This window comes from Tamandua tetradactyla, chromosome 12 (genome assembly GCF_023851605.1).
Source record: "Tamandua tetradactyla isolate mTamTet1 chromosome 12, mTamTet1.pri, whole genome shotgun sequence".
In the NCBI taxonomy this organism is placed as follows: Eukaryota; Metazoa; Chordata; class Mammalia; order Pilosa; family Myrmecophagidae; genus Tamandua; species Tamandua tetradactyla.
In genome coordinates, this window is record NC_135338.1 from 64,434,688 (window position 1) to 64,453,180 (window position 18,493).

General features: G+C 39.3%; 1 pseudogene; it reads right to left on the reverse strand.

Moving 5' to 3' along the window:
- Nucleotides 1-10,297: 10,297 nt before the first annotated feature.
- LOC143651562 (uncharacterized protein C6orf136 homolog pseudogene) lies at nucleotides 10,298-11,488 on the reverse strand (annotated as a pseudogene).
- Between the last annotated feature and the right edge of the window lie 7,005 nt (nucleotides 11,489-18,493).

Genomic DNA, 18,493 nt, shown 5'->3' on the forward strand with positions numbered 1-18,493 from the left:
TAACAGGATACTATGAACAACTTTACGCTAATAAATACAACAATTTAGAGGAAATGGACGGGTTCCTGGAAAGACATGAACAAGCAACTTTGACTCAAGAAGACATAGATGACCTCAACAAACCAATCACAAGTAAAGAAATTGAATTAGTCATTCAAAAGCTTCCTGAAAAAAGACTTCCGGAGAAGATGGCGGCTTAGTAAGACGCGCGGGTCTTGGTTCCTTCTCCAGAAAAGCAACTAAAGAAACAGAAACAATACGAAACAGCTCCCGGAGTCACGACAGAGACCAAAAAGACAGCGTACCCCATTCTGGAACGGCTGAACGGGCAGGGAGAATCCACTGCGGTGAGATACCCGAGGGGCGCGCGTTTTCCCGGCCGGGGTGGCTGGCGACTGGGGTCCCCTCCACGCACGTGGCTCCCCAGTTTGACTGGGAACGTTGGATAGCGGGGCCCTCCCGTCACACTTGGCGTCTCGGGCCAGCTGGGCAATTTGGACCGGCACTCCCCCAAGCCGCGGCGGCCAGCGACCCCCGCCTCCACGCGCGGTTTCCCGGCCGACTGCCCCGCAGACAGACGAGCGCCACGAGCGCCACCTACTGGGCAGGAGAAGAAAAACAGAGCCCAGAGATTTCACAGAAAAAGCTTTCAACCAGCTGGGTCCCACACCCAGGGAAATCTGATCAAATGCCCAGACACCAGCAGAAAATAATGGATGATGCTCAGAAAATTGAAGATATGGCCCAGTCAAAGGAACAAACCAATAGTTCAAATGAGATACAGGAGCTGAGACAACTAATGCTGAATATACGAACAGAAATGGAAAAACTCTTCAAAAACCAAATCAATAAATTGAGGGAGGACATGAAGAAGACATGGGCTGAACAAAAAGAAGAAATAGAAAATCTGAAAAAACAAATCACAGAACTTACGGGAGTGAAGGACAAAGAAGAAAAAATGGAAAAAACAATGGATACCTACAATGGTGGATCTAAAGAGACAGAAGCTACAATTAGTGAACTGGAGGATGGAACATCTGAATTCCAAAAAGAAACAGAAACTATAGGGAAAAGAATGGAAAAACTTGAGCAGGGAATCAGGGAACTGAATGACAATATGAAGCGTACAAATATACGTGTTGTGGGTGTCCCAGAAGGAGAAGAGAAGGGAAAAGGAGGAGAAAAACTAATGGAAGAAATTATCACTGAAAATTTCCCAAGTCTTATGAAAGACCTAAATTTGCAGATCCAAGAAGTGCAGCGCACCCCAAAGAGAATAGACCCAAATAGGCGTTCTCCAAGACACTTACTAGTTAGAATGTCAGAGGTCAAAGAGAAAGAGAGGATCTTGAAAGCAGCAAGAGAAAAATAATCTGTCACATACAAGGGAAACCCAATAAGACTATGTGTAGATTTCTCAGCAGAAACCATGGAAGCTAGAAGACAGTGGGATGATATATTTAAATTACTAAAAGAGAAAAACTGCCAACCAAGACTCCTATATCCAGCAAAATTGTCCTTCAAAAATGAAGGAGAAATTAAAACATTTATAGACAAAAAGTCACTGAGAGAATTTGTGACCAAGAGACCAGCTCTGCAAGAAATACTAAAGGGAGCACTAGAGTCAGATACGAAAAGACAGAAGAGAGAGGTATGGAGTAAAGTGTAGAAAGAAGGAAAATCAGATATGATATATATAATACAAAAGGCAAAATGGTAGAGGAAAATATTATCCAAACAGTAATAATACTAAAAGTTAATGGACTGAATTTCCCAATCAAAAGACATAGAATGGCAGAATGGATTACGACCCAGCAATACCACTGCTAGGTATCTACTCAAAGGACTTAAGGGCAAAGACACAGACGGACATTTGCACACCAGTGTTTATAGCAGCATTATCTACAATTGCAAAGAGATGGAAACAGCCAAAATGTTCATCAACAGACGAGTGGCTAAACAAACTGTGGCGTATACCTACGATGGAATATTATGCAGCTTTAAGACAGACTAAACTTATGAAGCATGTAATAACATGGATGGACCTAGAGAACATTATGCTGAGTGAGTCTAGCCCAAAACTAAAGGACAGATACTGTAAGGTCCCACTGATGTGAACCGACATTCGAGAATCAGCTTGGAATATATCATTGGTAACAGACCAGCAGGAGTTAGAAACAGGGTAAGATAATGGGTAATTGGAGCTGAAGGGATACAGACTGTGCAACAGGACTAGATACAAAAACTCAAAAATGGACAGCACAATAATACCTAAGTGTAATGTAACTATGTTGGAACACTGAATGAAGCTGCACCTGAAATATGAAAAAAAAAAAAAAAAAAAAAAAGCTTCCTGAAAAGAAAAGTCCAGGACCAGATGGCTTCACATGTGAATTCTACCAAACGTTCCAGAAAGAATTAGTACCAATTCTCCTCAAACTCTTCAAAATAATCGAAGTGGAGGGAAAACTACCTAATTCATTCTATGAAGCCAACATCACCTTCATACCAAAACCAGGCAAAGATATTACAAAAAAAGAAAACTACAGGCCAATCTCTCTAATGAATATAGATGCAAAAATCCTCAATAAAATTCTAGCAAATCGTATCCAACAACACATTAAAAGAATTATACATCATGACCAAGTAGGATTCATCCCAGGTATGCAAGGATGGTTCAACATAAGAAAATCAATTAATGTAATACACCATATCAACAAATCAAAGCAGAAAAATCACATGATCATCTCAATTGATGCAGAGAAGGCATTTGACAAGATTCAACATCCTTTCCTGTTGAAAACACTTCAAAAGATAGGAATACAAGGGAACTTCCTTAAAATGATAGAGGGAATATATGAAAAACCCACAGCTAATATCATCCTCAATGGGGAAAAATTGAAAACTTTCCCCCTAAGATCAGGAACAAGACAAGGATGTCCACTATCACCACTATTATTCAACATTGTGTTGGAGGTTCTAGCCAGAGCAATTAAACAAGAAAAAGAAATACAAGGCATCAAAATTGGAAAGGAAGAAGTAAAACTATCACTGTTTGCAGACGATATGATACTATACGTCGAAAACCCAGAAAAATCCACAACAAAACTACTAGAGCTAATAAATGAGTACAGCAAAGTAGCAGGTTACAAGATCAACATCAAAAATCTGTAGCATTTCTATACACTAGTAATGAACAAGCGGAGGGGGAAATCAAGAAACGAATCCCATTTACAATTGCAACTAAAAGAATAAAATACCTAGGAATAAATTTAACCAAAGAGACGAAAAACTATACAAAGAAAACTACAAAAAACTGCTAAAAGAAATCACAGAAGACCTAAATAGATGGAAGGGCATACCGTGTTCATGGATTGGAAGACTAAATATAGTTAAGATGTCAATCCTACCTAAATTGATTTACAGATTCAATGCAATACCAATCAAAATCCCTACAACTTATTTTTCAGAATTAGAAAAACCAATAAGCAAATTTATCTGGAAGGGCAGGGTGCCCCGAATTGCTAAAAACATCTTGAGGAAAAAAAACGAAGCTGGAGGTCTCGCACTGCCTGACTTTAAGGCATATTATGAAGCCACAGTGGTCAAAACAGCATGGTATTGGCATAAAGATAGATATATCGACCAATGGAATCGAATAGAGTGCTCAGATATAGACCCTCTCATCTATGGACATTTGATCTTTGATAAGGCAGTCAAGCCAACTCACCTGGGACAGAACAGTCTCTTCAATAAATGGTGCCTAGAGAACTGGATATCCATATGCAAAAGAATGAAAGAAGACCCATCTCTCACACCCTATACAAAAGTTAACTCAAAATGGATCAAAGATCTAAACATTAGGTCTAAGACCATAAAACAGTTAGAGGAAAATGTTGGGAGATATCTTATGGATCTTACAACTGGAGGCGGTTTTATGGACCTTAAACCTAAAGCAAGAGCACTGAAGAAGAAAATAAATAAATGGGAGCTCCTCAAAATTAAACACTTTTGTGCATCAAAGAACTTCATCAAGAAAGTAGAAAGACAGCCTACACAATGGGAGATAACATTTGGAAATGATATATCAGATAAAGGTCTAGTATCCAGAATTTATAAAGAGATTGTTCATCTCAACAACAAAAAGACAGCCAACCCAATTACAAAATGGGAAAAAGACTTGAACAGACACCTATCAGAAGAGGAAATACAAATGGCCAAAAGGCACATGAAGAGATGCTCAATGTCCCTGGCCATTAGAGAAATGCAAATCAAAACCACAATGAGATATCATCTCACACCCACCAGAATGGCCATTATCAACAAAACAGAAAATGACAAGTGCTGGAGAGGATGCGGAGAAAGAGGCACACTTATCCACTGTTGGTGGGAATGTCAAATGGTGCAACCACTGTGGAAGGCAGTTTGGCGGTTCCTCAAAAAGCTGAATATAGAATTGCCATACGACCCAGCAATACCATTGCTGGGAATATACTCAAAGGACTTAGGGGCAAAGACACAAACGGACATTTGCACACCAAGGTTTATAGCAGCGTTATTTACAATTGCAAAGAGATGGAAACAGCCGAAATCTCCATCAACAGAAGAGTGGCTAAACAAACTGTGGTATATACATACGATGGAATACTATGCAGCTTTAAGACAGGATAAACTTATGAAGCATGAAATAACATGGATGGACCTAGAGAACATTATGCTGAGTGAGTCTAGCCAAAAACTAAAGGACAAATACTGTATGGTCCCATTGATGTGAACAGACATTCGAGAATAAATTTGGAATATGTCATTGGTAACAGAGTCCAGCAGGAGGTAGAAACAGGGTAAGATAATGGGCAATTGGAGTTGAAGGGATACAGACTGTGCAACAGGACTAGATACAAAAACTCAAAATTGGACAACACAATAATACCTAATTGTAAAGTAATCTTGTTAAAACACTGAATGAAGCTGCATCTGAGCTATAGGTTTTTGTTTTGTTTTGTTTTGTTTTGTTTTGACTTTACTATTATTACTTTTATTTTTGTCTCTATATTAACATTCTTTATCTTTTTCGGTTATGTTGCTAGTTTTTCTAAACCGATGCAAATGTACTAAGAAATGATGATCATGCATCTATGTGATGATGTTAAGAATTACTGATTGCATATGTAGAATGGTATGATTTCTAAATGTTGGGTTAATTTCTTTTTTTCCGCTAATTAAAAAAAAAAAAGTGAAGGGGTAATTGGAGCTGAAGGGATACAGACTGTACAATGGGACTGGATATAAAAACTCAGAAATGGACAGCACAATACTACCCAATTGTAATGTAATTATGTTAAAACACTGAATGAAGCTGCATGTGAGGTATAGGTTTTTTGTTTTTGTTTTTTTTTCTTTCTATTAATGTTTTTTTTTTTTTTTTTTTTAAAGAGAGAGGGAGGAAGGGAAGGAAAGACAGAGAGAAGGAAGGAAGGATGGAAGGAAGGGAAACATCTTTAAACATTTTCTTGTTTTATTATATTTTGTTTGTTTGTTTGTTTTTTACATGGGCTGGGGCCGGGAATCGAACCGGGGTCCTCCGGCATGGCAGGCAAGCACTCTTGCCCGCTGAGCCACCGCGGCCCACCCTCTTTCTATTAATGTTTTAATACTTATTCTGTTGTCTTTTTATTTCTTTTTCTAAATCGATGCAAATGTACTAAGAAATGATGAATATGCAACTATGTGATGTTATTAAGAATTACTGATTGTCCATGTAGAATGGAATGATTTCTAATTGTTTTGTTAATTCTTTTTTTAATTAATAAAAAAAAGAAATTCTAAAGGGAGCACTAGAGTCAGATACAAAAAGACAGAAGAGAGAGGCATGGAGAAGAGTGTAGAAAGAAGGAAAGTCAGATATGATATATATAATACAAAAGGCAAAATGGTAGAGGAAAATATTATCCAAACAGTAATAACACTAAATGTTAATGGACTGAATTCCCCAATCAAAAGACATAGACTGGCAGAATGGATTAAAAAACAGGATCCTTCTATATGCTGTCTACAGGAAACACATCTTAGACCCAAAGATAAATATAGGTTGAAAGTGAAAGGTTGGGAAAAGATATTTCATGCAAATAACAACCAGAAAAGAGCAGGAGTGGCTATACTAATATCCAACAAATTAGACTTCAAATGTAAAACAGTTAAAAGAGACAAAGAAGGACACTATATACTAATAAAAGGAACAATTAAACAAGAAGACATAATAATCATAAATATTTATGCACCGAACCAGAAGCCCCAAAATACGTGAGGAATACACTGCAAACACTGAAAAGGGAAATAGACTCATATGCCATAATAGTTGGAGACTTCAATTCACCACTCTCATCAATGGACAGAACATCTAGACAGAGGATCAATAAAGAAATAGAGAATCTGAATATTACTATAAATGAGCTAGACTTAACAGACATTTATAGGACATTACATCCCACAACAGCAGGATACACCTTTTTTTCAAGTGCTCATGGATCATTCTCAAAGATAGACCATATGCTGGGTCACAAAGCAAGTCTTAACAAATTTAAAAAGATTGAAATCATACACAACACTTTCTCAGATCATAAAGGAATGAAGTTGGAAATCAATAATAGGCGGAGTGCCAGAAAATTTACAAATACTTGGAGGCTCAACAACACACTCTTAAACAACAAGTGGGTCAAAGAAGAAATTGCAAGAGAAATTAGTAAATACCTAGAGGTGAATGAAAATGAAAACACAACATATCAAAACTTATGGGACGCAGCAAAGGCAGTGCTAAGAGGGAAATTTTTTGCCCTAAATGCCTTTATCAGAAAAGAAGAAAAGGTAAAAATGCAGGAATTAACTGTCCACTTGGAAGAACTGGAGAAAGAACAGCAAACTAATCCCAAAGCAAGCAAAAGGAAAGAAATAACAAAGATCAGAGCAGAAATAAATGAAATTGAAAACATGAAAACAATAGAGAAAATCAATAACACCAGAAGTTGGTTCTATGAGAAAATCAATAAGATTGATGGGCCCTTATCAAGATTGACAAAAAGAAGAAGAGAGAGGATGCAAATAAATAAGATCAGAAATGGAAGAGGAGACATAACTACTGACCTCACAGAAATAAAGGAGATAATAACAGGATACTATGAACAACTTTACACTAATAAATACAACAATTTAGATGAAATGGACGGGTTCCTGGAAAGACATGAACAACCAACTTTGACTCAAGAAGACATAGATGACCTCAACAAACCAATCACAAGTAAAGAGATTGAATTAGTCATTCAAAAGCTCCCTAAAAAGAAAAGTCCAGGACCAGACGGCTTCACATGTGAATTCTATCAAACATTCCAGAAAGAATTAGTACCAACTCTCCTCAAACTCTTCAAAATAATCGAAGTGGGGGGAAAACTACGTAATTCATTCTATGAAGCCAACATCATCCTCATACCAAAACCAGGCAAAGATATTACAAAAAAAGAAAACTACAGACCAATCTCTCTAATGAATATAGATGCAAAAATCCTCAATAAAATTCTAGCAAATCGTATCCAACAACACATTAAAAGAATTATACATCATGACCAAGTAGGATTCATCCCAGGTATGCAAGGATGGTTCAACATAAGAAAATCAATTAATGTAATACACCACATCAACAAATCAAAGCAGAAAAATCACATGATCATCTCAGTTGATGCAGAGAAGGCATTCGACAAGATTCAACATCCTTTCCTGTTAAAAACACTTCAAAAGATAGGAATACAAGGGAACTTCCTTAAAATGATAGAGGGAATATATGAAAAACCCACAGCTAATATCATCCTCAATGGGGAAAAATTGAAAACTTTCTCCCTAAGATCAGGAACAAGACAAGGATGTCCACTATCACCACTATTATTCAACATTGTGTTGGAGTTTCTAGCCAAAGCAATTAGACAAGAAAAAGAAATACAAGGCATCAAAATAGGAAAGGAAGAAGTAAAACTATCACTGTTTGCAGATGATATGATACTATACGTAGAAAACCCAGAAAAATCCACAACAAAATTACTAGAGGTAATAAATGAGTACAGCAAAGTAGCAGGCTACAAGATCAACATTCAAAAATCTGTAGCTTTTCTATACACTAGTAATGAACAAGCTGAGGGGAAAATCAAGAAACGAATCCCATTTACAATCGCAACTAAAAGAATAAAATACCTAGGAATAAATTTAACCAAAGAGACCAAAAACTATACAAAGAAAACTACAAAAAACTGCTAAAAGAAATCACAGAAGACCTAAATAGATGGAAGGGCATACCGTGTTCATGGATTGGAAGACTAAATATAATTAAGATGTCAATCCTACCTAAACTGATCTACAGATTCAATGCAATACCAATCAAAATCCCAACAACTTATTTTTCAGAAATAGAAAAACCAATAAGCAAATTTATCTGGAAGGGCAGGGTGCCCCGAATTGCTAAAAACATCTTGAGGGAAAAAAACGAAGCTGGAGGTCTCGTGATGCCGGACTTTAAGGCATATTATGAAGCCACAGTGGTCAAAACAGCATGGTATTGGCATAAAGATAGATATATCGACCAATGGAATCGAATAGAGTGCTCAGATATAGACCCTCTCATCTATGGACATTTGATCTTTGATAAGACAGTCAAGCCAACTCACCTGGGACAGAACAGTCTCTTCAATAAATGGTGCCTAGCGAACTGGATATCCATATGTAAAAGAATGAAAGAAGACCCGTATCTCACACCTTATACAAAAGTTAACTCAAAATGGATCAAAGATCTAAACATTAGGTCTAAGACCATAAAACAGTTAGAGGAAAATGTAGGGAGATATCTTATGAATCTTACAACTGGAGGCGGTTTTATGGATCTTAAACCTAAAGCAAGAGCACTGAAGAAATAAATAAATAAATGGGAACTCCTCAAAATTAAACACTTTTGTGCATCAAAGAACTTCATCAAGAAAGTAGAAAGACAGCCTACACAATGGGAGATAATATTTGGAAATGACATATCAGATAAAGGTCTAGTATCCAGAATTTATAAAGAGATTGTTCATCTCAACAACAAAAAGACAGCCAACCCAATTACAAAATGGGAAAAAGACTTGAACAGACACCTACCAGAAGAGGAAATACGGATGGCCAAGAGGCACATGAAGAGATGCTCAATGTCCCTGGCCATCAGAGAAATGCAAATCAAAACCACAATGTGATATTATCTCACACCCACCAGAATGGCCATTATCAACAAAACAGAAAATGACAAGTGCTGGAGAGGATGCGGAGAAAGAGGCACACTTATCCACTGTTGGTGGGAATGTCAAATGGTGCAACCACTGTGGAAGGCAGTTTGGCAGTTCCTCAAAAAGCTGAATATAGAATTGCCATACGACCCAGCAATACCATTGCTAGGTATCTACTCAAAGGACTTAAGGGCAAAGACACAAATGGACATTTGCACACCAAGGTTTATAGCAGCATTATTTACAATTGCAAAGAGATGGAAACAGCCAAAATATCCATCAACAGACGAATGGCTAAATAAACTGTGGTATATACATACGATGGAATATTATGCAGCTTTAAGACAAGATAAACTTATGAAGCATGTAATAACATGGATGGACCTAGAGAATATTATGCTGAGTGAGTCCAGCCAATAACTAAAGGACAAATACTGTATGGTCCCACTGATGTGAACGGACATTCGAGAATAAACTTGAAATATGTCATTGGTAACAGATTCCAGCAGGAGTTAGAAACAGGGTAAGACAATGGGTAATTGAAGCTGAAGGGATACAGACTGTGCAACAGGACTAGATACAAAAACTCAAAAATGGACAGCACAATAATACCTAATTGCAAAGAAATCATGTTAAAACACTGTATGAAGCTGCATCTGAGCTATAGGGTTTTTTTTTTTTTTTTTTACTGTTATTACTACTTTTACTACTTTTATTTCTTTTCTCTATATTAACATTTTATATCTTTTTCTGTTGTGTTGCTAGTTCCTCTAAACCGATGCAAATGTACTAAGAAACGATGATCATGCATCTATGTGATGATGTTAAGAATTACTGAGTGCATATGTAGAATGGTATGATTTCTAAAAAAAAAAAAACAAAAAACGAATGTGTTGTTGAGCCTCCATATATTTGTGAATTTTCTGGCCTGTTATTGATCTCTGTCTTCATTCCTTTTTTTTTTTTTTTTTTATTCATGTAAGCTTTATTATTTACAAGTTAAGTTATACAGCAGCCTTACACAGCATGAGATGGAAAGGAACGAAGGATAATTGGGGAGGAAGGTGGCTACTGAAATTCTTGACGACCTCCACCGCTGTCTCTTGTGCATAACAAAGTCTTCAGTGCTGCCTCCATTCCAATTCCTGGGTCAGGATCAGGCCTTGGGACACAGGTACAAGTTGGGTTCTGGCTCTGACAGCCCCAAGGCCACCAGGGCTCCCACTAGCAGCTTCTTCACAGGTGTTGGGGGTGAGTGTGAAGGCATCAGTTTGTCCAGGTGATGGTGACAAATGAGGCCATTGGAATTCAGATAGAAAGTAGAATAGGCATCATAGGTCTGGTAAAGCTCATCCTTGTCACGTTTGTAGAAATGCAGAAAGAATATGTGGATGGGCAACCCCACAAGGCACCAACGGGCTTGCAGGGTCCAATTCTCAGAGTGGCGGGTCAGCTGTAGAACCTCCAACCGAAGTTGTGCAAAATAGTTCCAGGCCAGGAAGCGGCAGAGGGTCAGTGACAGAATGTACCATGTCCGGCCTTTGGTACGTATGTTCAGGATCTTGTTGATAAATTCCACATCTGATGAGTAGAGAGCGTAGTCATGGGAGTGAAGGAACAGGTTGGGAAGCTCTTGTCTCAGTCTCTCATACATAACAGCCAGGTGCTCTTCCATACTGGGATCCCCTGATGGTGTGGAAGGGGAAGGGTGGGTGGTCCCAGGGGCTTGGAAAGGTATCAGAGCCCCAGGAGAGGGGCAGGGAAGTCTCTCAAATAGGCATCTAAGCCCATCCAGGCAGCCCCCATGTAATTCAGGTCCCGGTCCCTCCTCCCTCTTTCCTGGAGGGAGGACCACCCACGGTGAGCTGAGGGCCTGAATCTGAGGTAGAGGTAGCTGGGGAGCCTGGAGAAGTGGCTGAGCAAGAGAGCATAGTGGTGAAGGAGACCAAAGGAGGGGAGAAGATGGAAAAGTGGTTGTTGTGGAGTGGGGCCAAAGGGGTGGGAATGGTAGAGCCCGTGAAGAAAGCCCGTCCTGGGGTCGAGCCTGGTAGGCGCAGAGGCAGGGGCCTAGACGCCGGGCCACCCCCCGGCTTGGGTGGTACATGATCTTCTGGGAGTGGAGAGAGCACCTCTTGAGTGGGACCTCCGGCCTCCTCACCGGGGTGAGCTTGCCTCAGCACCGGCTTCGTGAAGGTGAAAGGGGGAGGGGGGGCGGTAAGGGGCTGAGGGGAGAACTACGAAGATGTTGCGCGCTTCTGTCTTCATTCCTTTATGGTCTGAGAAAGTGTTTTGTATTATTTCAACCTTTTTAAATTTGCTGAGACTTGCTTTGTGACCCAGCATATGGTCTATCCTTGAGAAAAATCTATGAACACTCGAGAAAAAGGTGTATCCTGCTGTTGTGGGGTGTAATGTTCTATAAATGTCTGTTAAGTCTAGCTCATTTATTGTATTATTCAACTTCTCTGTTTCTTTATTGATCCTCCGTCTAGATGTTCGGTCCGTTGATGAGAGCAGGGAATTGAGGTCTCCAACTATTATGGTAGATGTGTCTATTTCTCTTTTCAGTGTTTGCCTCATGTATTTTGGAGCACTCTGGCTCAGTGTATAAATATTTATGATTGTTATGTCTGCTCGTTGAATTGTTCCTTTTATTAGTACATAGTGTCCTTCTTTGTCTCTTTTAATTGTTTTACATTTGAAGTTTAATTTGTCGGATATTGGTATAACTACTCCTGCTCTTTTATGATTATTATTTGCATGAAATATCTTTTCCCAACCTTTCACTTTCAACCTATTTTTATCCTTGGGTCTAAAATACATCTGTAAACAGCCTATAGATGTGTCCTGTGTTTTAATCCATTCTCCTAGTCTATGTCTTTTTTTTTTTTTTTTTTTTTAAGGAAAGACAGATAGAAGGAAGGAAGGAAGGAAGAAAGGGAAACATCTTTAAACATTTTCTTGTTTTATTGTATTTTTGTTTTTCCGTTTTTTGTTACATGGGCTGGGGCCGGGAATCGAACCGAGGTCCTCCGGCATAGCAGGCAAGCACTTTGCCCGCTGAGCCACCGCGGCCCGCCCACTCCTAGTCTATGTCTTTTGATTGGGGAGTTTAATCCATTGATTGGGGCATTTAATCCATTAACATTTAGTGTTATTACTGTATGGGCAGTTCTTTCTTCTACCATTTTGCCTTTTGGATTCTATATGTCATATCTAATTTTTCTTCTTTTATCTTTACTGATAGTCTTCATTTCTACACTCTTCTTCACACCTCTCCCTTCTGTCTTTTTCCTATCTGTCTCTAGTGCTTACTTTAGTATTTCTTGCAGAGCTGGTCTCTTGGTTACAAATTCGCTCAGTGATATTTTAGTCTGAAAATGTTTTAATTTCCCCCTCATTTTGGAGGACATTTTTGCTGGGTATTGAATTCTTGGTTGGCATTTCTCTTTTAGTAATTTAAATATATCATCCCACTGTCTTCTCACCTCCATGGTTTCTGCTGAGAAATCTACACATAGTCTTATTGGGCTTCCCTTGTATGTGATGGATTGCTTTTCTCTTGCTGCTTTCAAAATTCTCTCTTTCTCTTTGACATCTGACATTCTGATTAGTAAGTGTCTTGGAGTACGTCTATTTGGATCTATTCTGTTTGGGGAATGCTGCACTTCTTGGATCTGTAATTTTAAATCTTTCATAAGAGTTGGGAAATTTTCAGTGATAATTTCCTCTATTAGTTTTTCTCCTTTTCTCTTCTCTTCTCCTTCTGGGACACACATAAAACGTATATTCATGCACTTCATGTTGACATTCAGTTCCTGAGTCCTTGCTCATATTTTTCCATTCTTTTCCCTATATTTTCTTTTGCTTGTTGGATTTCAGATATCCCATCCTCCAGTCCACTAGTCCTATCTTCTTCCTATTGAAATCTAACATTGTAGGTTTTCATTGCTTTTTTCATCTGTTCTACTGTGCCTTTCATTCCCATAAGTTCTGTGATTTGTTTTTTCAGACTTTCAATTTCTTCTTTTTGTTCATCCCTTACCTTCTTTATTTCCTCCCTCAAGTCATTGATTTGATTTTTGATGAGATTTTCCACATCTGTTTGAACATCCTGAATTGTTTCAACTCCTGTATCTCATTTGAATGGTTGGTTTGTTCCTTTGACTGGGCCATATCTTCTATTTTCCTCATATGATTTGTTATTTTTTGCCTGCATTTAGACATTTAATTTCCTTAATTAGTTCATTCTGGAGAGTGTTTTCACTTTTTTGGCTAAGAGTTTCTTTCTGGATGACTTTGTTGTCTATCTGTTCTTTGACATTCAGTTCAGCTTATTCTAGACCTCTAGTTAGGTTTTGTTTAACAGATCAAAATTTTTCAGTTCTTGTTTTCTTGTTTCTTGCCCTGACTGTATGGTGCTTTTTTTTTCCCCCTTAGGAAGGTCTACTTAGATATTATAGACCCAAGTCAGATTTTCCAAATCAGATTTTCCTCTCAGGAGGAAAGTGTCACCTGCATCAGTTTTCCCTGAGAGTGAGACCCAGCAGATTGAAAGGCTTTCCAATGAAGCCTCTATATTCTGTGTTTTTTCTATCCTGCCCAGTATGTGGTGCTTGTCTGCCTGTGGATCCCACCAGCATAAAGTGATACGGTACCTTTAATTTCAGCAGACTCTCCCTGCTGGGGGCGTAGTTGAGACAGAGGAGAGGTTGTAGGCTGGTTTAATCGCTCCAGTTTTCCAGACCCTGGGGTCTGAATTCCTTGAGGGAGGGGTTCCACCTGAGCTGGGCCCCACCCCTCTCCTGGAGAAGGCGCAGCTTCAGGGAAGTACTTCTTTCCCCCTAACCTGCCTCTTTGCCTTTCAGACAAGCTTAATTCCGCCCTTGCCTGGGGCAGTAGGAGCCTGAGAAGCCTTGCAGTTGTATGCAAAGGGGAGTCAAGCCATGGAAACACAGCCACAAAAAAGAAAAGAAAAAAAATCCTTTTCAAAGCTGGACCCCAGTTCCTCAGGTTTGCCAATCAATAGCTTAAGTTGGTAAGTTGCTCTATGTATCTCCAGGTCCTATGCCACGGCCTAGACCTTTCTAATCTGAGAAAACCTTTTTTTTTTCTTTTTCCATCAACCCTGCCCTCTCTGAGCTAGGGCAAAACCCAGCAACTTCAGCTTTTACTTGAAGTTCAGCTGAGCAGGAGGCCTATTTTTAGTAGTCAGAATTCCACAATTGGAGCTTGGTTGAACTCAGCCCCTTGCTTTTAGTAAAGGCTCTTTCCTTTCCCCTTTGGAAAACAGCCTGTGGGGGAGGGGCACCGGCTTCCATGGCTTGGGGGACTCATGGTTCTGGGTGGGCTTGCAACCAGTCCAGCTTGTCCAGACTGGGGTATGCTATATGTCCAGTCACTAATGTGGCCCCAGAAGTTGTTCTGTACTGTTCCTGGCTATTTACTAGCTGCTCTGGAAGACAAACTAAATCCTACACCTCACTAAGCTGCCATCTTGATCATTTTTAGGGGAAGGGGAAAATGGGGCCACAGTGGGCCAGACAGCAATTGCAGGATAGCAGCGGCCTGAATTGAGGGCGGGAAGCTTTTCTGAAATATGTTGCTTAACCTCTCTTTTCCTAAGGTTTCTTATATGTTTGGTTTTGGTCCAATCAGTGCATGTGAAGTTTTTTCATATGGTCCAGGCAACATTTTTTCCTGTCTAGGTCCAGGGACATCTATTCATGATCTTTTTTGTCATATGTACAATTCATGGCCAATTTTGCATCTCTTTTATAGTAATTTTGGAGCAGGGCATTACCACAATGCAGTCTCTTGTAGAGTGCAGAGAAGGAAGTGGATGGAGAGGGTCTGGTGGGAGTAGACAATGGAGCTGAGACTCTACCGATACTTTTTTTTTTTTTTACATGGGCAGGCACCGGAAATCGAACCCGTGTCCCGGGCAGGGCAGGCAAGCACTCTTACCTGCTGAGCCACCGAGGCCCGCTTGCTACCGATATTTTTAATTACCAGCCCACCATAGTCTTAGATGTATCCTAGTATTATACATTAAAGTACACAGAATTATAAGGCTTCATTCTCGTTCTGGGCTCCAGGAGTTTGGGTTGTTTAAATGAGCTACCCAGAGAGGTTGATTGAGATTATGTGTTACAAAAAATTTAGGCTCTAGATGTAATAAACCTCTCTGCCTTTGATCTCATATAGTTGCTGAAGGTCTAGAGTACATACACACTATCATCTTTTACCCTCATTCTAATTTACCTGAGACCCAGCCAGTCTGGCTTTGTTGTAAACTGTAATTGAGGCCTCATCTCCTTTTCGGTTACTTCAACTATTATTATACAGAGCTATATATAAAATCGAGCTATTATATAGAACTTTCAGGGCTGCAGCACTCCATTTCTGGGACCCAGGTGTCACAAAGCTACTCAAAGTTCCAGGGAAATGGCAGCTGATACACATGTCTCAGAACCCAAAAATACATCTACAACTTCAGACCAAATGTGGCTGCTATAAGGGTGTTCTAGTTTGCTAGCTACCAGAATGCAACACACCAGAGATGGATTGGCTTTTAATTAAAGAGAATTTATTTAGTTAACGTATAGTTCTTCATAGGAAAGGCAGCTAACTTTCAACAGAGGTTCTTTCTTACGTGGGAAGGCACACTCCAGCCCTCTGGATTCCAACAACTTTCCCCAGGGTAATTTCTTTCTGCATCTCCAAAGGCCTAGGCCGAGCTGTGAGTGCTGAGATGAGGCATACTGAGCTGCTTGGGCTGTGCTACGCTGAGCTCTCATTTAAGCACCAGCCAATTAAATCAAACATCATTTGTTGCAGCAGGCACACCTTCTAGCCAACTGCAGATGTAATGACTAACAGATGAGGTTCACGTACCATTGGCTCATGTCCACAGCAACAGAACTAGGCATCTTCACCTGGCCAAATTGACACCTGAACCTAACTACCACAAAGGGTTTACAATCTAGCCTCCAATTTTTTATAAGTATTTTCTGAAAGGGACCTCAGCATATTTGTTATTTTGTTTCTGGCTTATTTTACACAAAACGTTGTCTCCAAGGTTTATTCATTTCGTCCCTTGCCATCCCTCCTTTTTGTAGTCGCACCAAATTCTATCATATAAATGTATCACAGTTCACCATTCTGCTTCTCAATTATTGTATCCTTCGGCTCCCTCCATCCTTTGAGCATTATGGATAATGTTCAAAATAAACAAGCCATGTCTTACAGTATCTTTATTTGGTTCTATAATCACAGCACTCTCAATTTTAGACAATTTTCATTGGTCCATAGAGACAAAGAACAGACAAACAGCGTCACCATGTATGGAATCAAAACTACCCCCACCAGTTAGTTGCCCCTGGTAGTGCTGTGGTACTGTTGATGTCTTCCTGTTAACTGTTGGCTATGGCATGCATTTTTAGTTCTCTCCCTATATCCCTCTACTATTAGAGTCTGTTATCGATTCTTTGACCACTATAAAACCATTGAAAGAGTTCATGTGAGAACTTATTTATAATCATAATTTTACCATTGGGATACATGGCACTATAAATCCCCTTCCAATCATACTCATACTCATGTATGGCAATGTTCCTTATAAACCATCTAATTAGTTATCATCACTTCTATCCATTCCCTTGCATTTGGATTCAACTTCTTTGGGTAGCCTTTCCCCATCTCTAGCTTTTGCCTCCCTCTACATCTGCTGTATTCTACAGTGTGATCTCTGAGATTACCTTTACCAGAGTCATAATAGTGAAATCATGTAGTATCTGTCCTTTTGTGTCTGACTTATTTCACTCAGTATTATGTCCTCAAAGTTCATCTACGTTGTCAGATGTTTCAGGACATCATTTAGTCTTACTGCTCCATAATATTTGATCATACGTATATACCACATTTTGTTTATCCACTTGTCTGTTGATGGGCACTTGGATTGTTTCCATCTCTTGGCCATTGTGAATAGTGCTCCTATGAACATCAGTGTGCCAATGTCTGTTCGTGTCACTGTTTTCAGCTCTTCTGGGTATATACCGAGTATTGTTATTGCCGGGTCATAGGGCAACTCTGTATTTAGTTTTCTAAGGAATCGCCAAACTGTCGTCCACAGCAGCTGCACCATTATACATTCCCACCAACAGTGAATAAGTATTTAATTGTTCCACATCCTCTCCAACATTTGTAGTTGCTTGTTTAATAGCAGCCATTCTTATAGGTGTGAGGTGATAACTCATTGTCATCTTAATTTGCACTTCCTTTATAACTAATGAAAATGAGCATCTCTTCATGTGCTTTGTAGCCATCTGTATTTGCTCTTTAAAAAATTTCTATACATATCCTTTGCCCATTTTACTATTGGGTTGTTTGTTCTTTTGTTGTTGAGCTGTATAATTTCTCTATGTACACAGGATATCAAACTTTTATCCAATAAGTGGTTTCCAAATATTTTCTCCCTTTGAGTTGGCTGCCTCTTCACCTTTTTAACAAAGTCTCGAGGCACAGAATCCCATGTTCTTTTTTTTTTTAATTTTTTTTCTTTCATTACAGGTATTTATTAAGTTAGAATTTCACAGTTAAGGCCACAAAAATATTCAAACTAAGGCATCCAGAAAAAGATACCTTGACTCAGGAAAGGGCGAATGGCATCAGGGATTTCTCTGTCAGCTGGGGAGGCATGTGGCTTGTGTCCGAGGGTTCTTGTTCCCAGTTCAGTTGCTTCCAGCTTCTGTGGGGCCTGACTTTGCTGCTCTGGAGCAAAACTCTGGGCTTTATCTCTTAGTTCAGCATTTCATGGAAAGGCACATGGTGATGTCTGCTGGGCTCTGTTTCCTCCAAGCATCTATGTCTAGGTGTTTGCTCTCTTGTCAGCACTCCAAGCATTTCCAAATGTCTGCGTCTATGTTGCTTCTGAGCTTTCTCCAAAATGTTTCCACTTTTTAAGGACTCCAGTAAACTAATCAAGACACACCTTAAATGGGAAGCCCTTCATCTTAAATAGTTCCCATTTGTCTATTTTTTCTTTTGCTGCTTGTACTTTAGGTGTAAAGTTTAAGAAGCCACCTCCTGTTCCTAGATCTTGAAGATGTTTCCCTACCCTTTTTTTCAAGAAGTTTTATGGTAGTGGCTCTTACATTTAGGTCTTTAATCCATTTTGTATTAATTTAACTCTGTAAGGTAGG